Below are 6,829 nucleotides of genomic sequence, written 5' to 3'. Positions count from 1 at the left end.
TAATATTAATTATATAAGAATAGTATAAGTTTAAATACAATGCGATATTTTGCAATATTTGATTGCACAGTGTAATATTAATTATCTAGGGATAATATAAGTTTAAATACAATGCTTTATTATACGATATTTTGCGATTTTTATGGGCGTAGATTAATATTCTGTTTCTTTTGGTTTAGGATTATTCATATTGCGATATTTTGCGATATTTGGGGGCAAAGTGTAATATTAATTATATAGGGATATTATAAGTTTAAATACAATGCGATATTTTGCGTTATTTTGCGATATTTACGGGCGTAGAGTAATATTCTGTATGTATTGGTTAGTTTAGAATTATTCATATTTCGATATTTTGCGATATTTGGGAGCATAGTATAATATTTATTATCTCGGCATGGTATAAATTTAAATAAAGTGCGATATTTATATTGTGATATTTTGCGATATTTGAGGTAGAAGTGTAATAAATTATATAGGGATAGTATAAAGTTTAAATACAATGCGATATTTTACGACATTTTACGATATTTACGGGCGTAGATTAATATTCTGTATCCATTGGATAGTATAGGATTATTTATATTTCGATGTTTTGCGATATTTGGGTGCACAGTGTAATATTATTATTATTTATCTAGGGATATTATAAGTTTAAATACAATGCGATATTTTTAATATTATTAAATATAATTATTTAATTATATAGGGAAAGTATAAGTTTAAATACATTCCGATATTTTACACCGTGCCCCCGATACGATACGATACGATACGATATGATACGATACGATACGATACACGATACGATACGATACGATACACGATACGATACGATACGATACGATACACGATACGATACACGATACGATACGATACGATACGATACACGATACGATACGATACGATACACGATACGATACGATACGATACACGATACGATACGATACGATTCGATACGATACGATACGATATTATTTAGGGATAGTATAAGTTTAAATATAATGCGATATTTTGCTATATTTTGCGATATTTACGGGCGTAGAGTAATATTCTGTATGTATTGGTTTAGGTTCTATTCATATTGCAATATTATGCGATATTTGGGAGCACAGTAATATTAATTATTTAGGGATAGTATAAGTTTAAATAGAATGTGTGATATTTTACGATATTTTACGATATTTACGTGCGTAGAGTACAGTAATATTCTGTAAGTCTCAGATTATTCATTGCGATATTTTGCGATATTTTGGGTCACAGTGTAATATTATTAAATATAATTATTTAATTACATAGGGAAAGTATAAGTTTAAATACATTCCGATATTTTACAATACTATGCGATATTTACGGGCGTAAAGTAATATTCTGTATCCATTGGTAAGTTTAGGATTAAGCCGCATGCAGTGTTTATTCATATTGCGATATTTTGCGATATTTGGAGGCAGAATGTAATATTAAATGTCTAGGGATATTATAAGTTTAAATACAGTGCTTTATTATACGATATTTTGCGATTTTCATGGGCGTAGATTAATATTCCGTATCTTTTGTTTTAGGTTTATTCATATTGCGATATTTTGCGATATTTGTGGCACAGTGTAATATTAATTATCTAGGGTTAGTATAAGTTTAAATTCAATACGATATTTTGCGATATTTGAGGGCAAAGTGTAACATAATTATCTAAGGATAGTATACGTTTAAATTCATTACAATAATTTACGATATTTTGCAATATTTATGGGAGTATAGTAATAATGAATATTCTGTATAGCATAAGTTTAAATACAATGTTTTATTATACGATATTTTATGATTTTTGTTTGCGTAGATTAATATTTTGTATCTTTTGGTTTAGGTTTATTCATATTGCGATATTTTGCGATATTTGGGGGCACGGTGTAATGTTATTTATCCAGGGATATTATAAGTTTAAATACATTGCGTATTTTACGATATTTGTTATTTTACGATATTTTGCGATATTTACGGGCGTAAAGCAATATATAAATATTCTGTATCTGTATTGGTAGTTTAAGTTTATTTGTATTACGATATTTTGCGATATTTATATATTTTTATAATAATAATTATATTTATATATTTATTATAATAATAATTATACAGGGATAGTATAAGTTTAAATACATTCCGACATTTTGTGATATTTGGGGCACAGTATAATATAATTATCTAGGGATAGTATACGTTTAAAAGCATTGCGATAATTTACGATATTTTGCGATATTTACGGGCGTAGAGTAATATATGTCTGTATATAAATATTCCTTATCTTCTTTACTGGTAGTTTAAGTTTATTTGTATTGCGATATTTTGCGATATTTGTGGGCACAGTGTAATATTAATTATCTCGGCGTATTATAAGTTTAAATACAGTGCGATATTTATTATTCTGTATCTATTGGTTTACGTTCTTTCTTGTTGCGATATTTTGCGATGTTTGGGGTTGAGTGTAATTTTAATTATATAGGGATAGTATAAGTTTAAATACAATGCGATATTTTACGATATTTTACGATATTTACGTACGTAGAGTAATATTCTGTATCTATTGACTTAGGTTTATTCATTGCGATACTTTGCGATATTTTGGTACACAGTGTAATATTAATAATTACATAGGGATAGTATAAGTTATAATAATAATTATATAGGGATAGTATAAGTTTAAATACATTCCGATATTATGTGATATTTGGGGCACAGTGTAATATAATTATCTAGGGATAGTATATTGCGATAATTATCGCAATGCTTTTAAACGTATACTATCCCTATCGTAAATTTACGATATTTTGCGATATTTACGGGCGTAGAGTAATTATCTAGGTAAAGTATACGTTTAAATAGAATGTGATATTTCACAATATTTTACGATATTTATGTGCGTAGAGTAATATTCTGTATCTGTTGGTTTAGGTTACACTGCGATATTTTGCGATATTTGAGGAACGAGGACACAGTGTAACATTAATTATCTAGGGATAGTAAAGTTTAAACAGAATGTGATATTATACGATATATACGAGCGTTGATTAATATTCTGTATCTATTGGTTTAGGTTTATTCATATTGGGATATTTTGCTATATTTTAGGGGCACAGTGTAATATTAATTATATAAGAATAGTATAAGTTTAAATACAATGCGATATTTTGCGATATTTGGTTGCACAGTGTAATATTAATTACCTAGGGATAGTATAAGTTTAAATACAATGTTTTATTATACGATATTTTGTGATTTTTATGGGCGTAGATTAATATTTTGTATCCATTGGTTAGTATGGGATTATTTATATTTCGATGTTTTGCGATATTTGGGTGCACAGTGTAATATTATTATTATTTATCTAGGGATATTATAAGTTTAAATACAATGCGATATTTTCCGATATTTTGGGTCACAGCGTAATAATAATTATCTAAGAATAGTATAAGTTTATATACAATGCGATATTTTTAATATTATTAAATATAATTATTTAATTATATAGGGAAAGTATAAGTTTAAATACATTCCGATATTTTACACCGTGCCCCCGATACGATACGATACGATACGATATGATACGATACGATACGATACGATACACGATACGATACGATATACGATACGATACGATACACGATACGATACGATACACGATACGATACGATACACGATACGATACGATACGGTACGATACACGATGCGATACGATACGATACGATACGATACACGATACGATACGATACGATACGATACACGATACGATACGATACGATACGATACACGATACGATACGATACACGATACGATACGATACACGATACGATACGATACGATACATGATACGATACGATACGATACACGATACGATACGATACGATACGATACGATACGATACGATACGATACGATACGATACACGATACGATACGATACGATACGATAGGATACGATACGATACGATACGATACACGATACGATACGATACGATACGATACACGATACGATACGATACGATACACGATACAATACGATACACGATACGATGCGATACGATGCGATACGATACACGATACAATACGATATTATTTAGGGATAGTATAAGATTAAATATAATGCGGTATTCTGCTATATTTTGCGATATTTACGGGCGTAGAGTAATATTCTGTATGTATTGGTTTAGGTTCTATTCATATTGAAATATTATGCGATATTTGGGAGCACAGTGTAATATTAATTATTTAAGGTGTAACGGTCGTATTTTCGGCCGTTTTCTTTGCAGCGCGGATAGATCGCCGGTGCAAGGTTCGTTGGAAAGAAAATACGTGAAGTGTTTTAAACGAACGTATTTATTCGAATAGATAAGTGTACAGAGTATGTGTATGCGAATGTGTGTGTGTGTGTGTGTGTGTGTGTGTGTGTGTGTGTGTGCGTGGTTAATAATTTCGCTGGCTGATTAATAACGCGACAAATGCCGTTTCGTCTTTAATTCCGGTCTTTGATCGCGTACACCTGTTTGTGTTTACGGCGCGCGAGACAGCGCGTGTTTTTGCGGCGCCTTTTCCGCGAGGAATCCCCGCGGTTCTTAGAATCCTCGGGTTCTCGGAATCGACGGTTGCTTTCGCGAGAATTATTATTTCCTCGACGATACGATTTAAAGTCCGCGTTCAGTCTACTATAATCGGTGCGCTTTAATCACAGCAGCGGATGCCGTGATAATTGTATGCGCGTGTTGCGCTTTGACGGCGGCGGCGGAGGCCGCGATATTCGGATGCGCTTATGCGTTCGGTAATAAAATACGCGGCGGCGGAGGCCGCGATAAACGGATGCGCTTATGCGTTTGGTACAAAACACGCGGCGGCGGAGGCCGCGATAAACGGATGCGCTTATGCGTTCGGTACAAACTACGCGGCGGCGGAGGCCGCGATAAACGGATGCGCTTATGCGTTCGGTAATAACATACGCGGCGGCGGAGGCCGCGCTAAACGGTTGCGCTTCTGCGCTCGGTGCGGTTGATACGTGCGGCGGCGGAGGCCGCGATGATCAAATGCGCGTATGCGTTCAATGTTAAAGTACGCGAGATAGGATCGCGTCGCGAAGGATGGTGATCGCGTTGCAGCTGGGTCGAGAACACTCGACTCGGGGCGGCTCTGAGCTCCACCTTCCGTGATGGCCCAGCTGCGGATTAGGCGGTTTGCACTTGTACTTCGGAATCGAGATCACTCGGCTAAGACGGAGCGCGCTCCACCTTTCGTCCTCTGTAATTAGTGCCTGGTAGGATTTCTGGATTGCTGCTGAAGCGTACTGCTTAGAGCGGATCAGGAATATGGTGATTAGACGCCGAGATGTGCCCTTTTTATACCGACTAATTGCCCGCGTCGGCGCGCGGCGGTATAACCCCTTCCGAACGGTTTTTCGGAAACGGTACGGTCGGGTCCGTTCGGAGGGGTTCGGGTTGAGCGCCGAACGCGGGTTTTCGCCGGTCGGCGGTTCGGGCCACCTCGGCTCTGATCGGCGGTGTTCGGCCGTTTTGAGCCCTTAACGGCTCTGGGCCGTAATGAGAACGATTAAAAGATGGGCGCACCGCGCCCCTGCCTCTGCCCGTCGGGTGTTCTGCCGGGCGGCAGCTTCCGGCTGGTGTTCTGCCGGGAATTAGGAACGATGCATCGGGATGCATCGTTACAAAGGATAGTATAAGTTTAAATAGAATGTGTGATATTTTATGATATTTTACGATATTTACGTGCGTAGAGTACAGTAATATTCTGTAAGTCTCAGATTATTCATTGCGATATTTTGCGATATTTTGGGTCACAGTGTAATATTATTAAATATAATTATTTAATTACATAGGGAAAGTATAAGTTTAAATACATTCCGATATTTTACGATACTATGCGATATTTACGGGCGTAAAATAATATTCTGTACCCATTGGTAAGTTTGGGATTAAGGCGCATGCAGTGTTTATTCATATTGCGATATTTTGCGATATTTGGTTGCACAGTGTAATTATATTAATTACCTAGGGATAGTATAAGTTTAAATACAATGCTTTGTTATACGATATTTTGCGATATTTACGTGCGTAGAATAATATTCTGTATATATTGGTTGAGGTTTATTCATATTGCGATATTTTGCGATATTTGGTGGCACATTGTAATATTAATTATCTAGGGATAGTATAAGTTTAAATGCAATGCGATAATTTACGATATTTTGCAATATTTACGGCTGTAGAATAATATATGGATATCCTGTACCTATCGGTAGTTTAGGTTTATTTCTATTACGATATTTTACGATATTTTGCGATATTTTCGGACGTAGAGTAATATTCTATATCTATTGGTTTAGGTTTATTCATATTGCGATATTTTGCGATTTTTTGGGGCACGGAGTAATATTATTTATCTAGGGATTATATAAATATCAGTTCAATGCGATATTTAAAAACAATATCTACAAACAAATTCTACGATGGATGAGCTATGAGCAATTAGAAGATAAGTGCGTATTATAAGAATAAATTAGCATTAAAAATTGATAAAATTGATAATTGTTAATGCGTGTTCTTTATTTAACAAATTAGACAAAATCTTTACAAAAAAATCTTTTATTGATCTCTTCTTTTTTTAATTAATATTTCAATATATTTTCGCAATGGATGCAAAGCATAAGTTCGAAAGAAATTATTAAAGTGATTTAATTTAATTTAATTAATTTAACTTAATTATTTTATTTAATTTATTTAATTTAATCCATCTTAGCTCATCTATTTTAAGGCAACGGATTTATCTACAATCTAC

The sequence above is a fragment of the Camponotus vicinus genome, unplaced genomic scaffold (genome assembly GCF_025532165.1).
Source record: "Camponotus vicinus isolate PSW18456_S1 unplaced genomic scaffold, iyCamVici1.0 SCAF_1, whole genome shotgun sequence".
NCBI classification, from domain to species: domain Eukaryota; kingdom Metazoa; phylum Arthropoda; class Insecta; order Hymenoptera; family Formicidae; genus Camponotus; species Camponotus vicinus.
The sequence above is the reverse complement of the archived record's forward strand: the minus strand, read 5'-3'. Positions refer to the sequence as shown.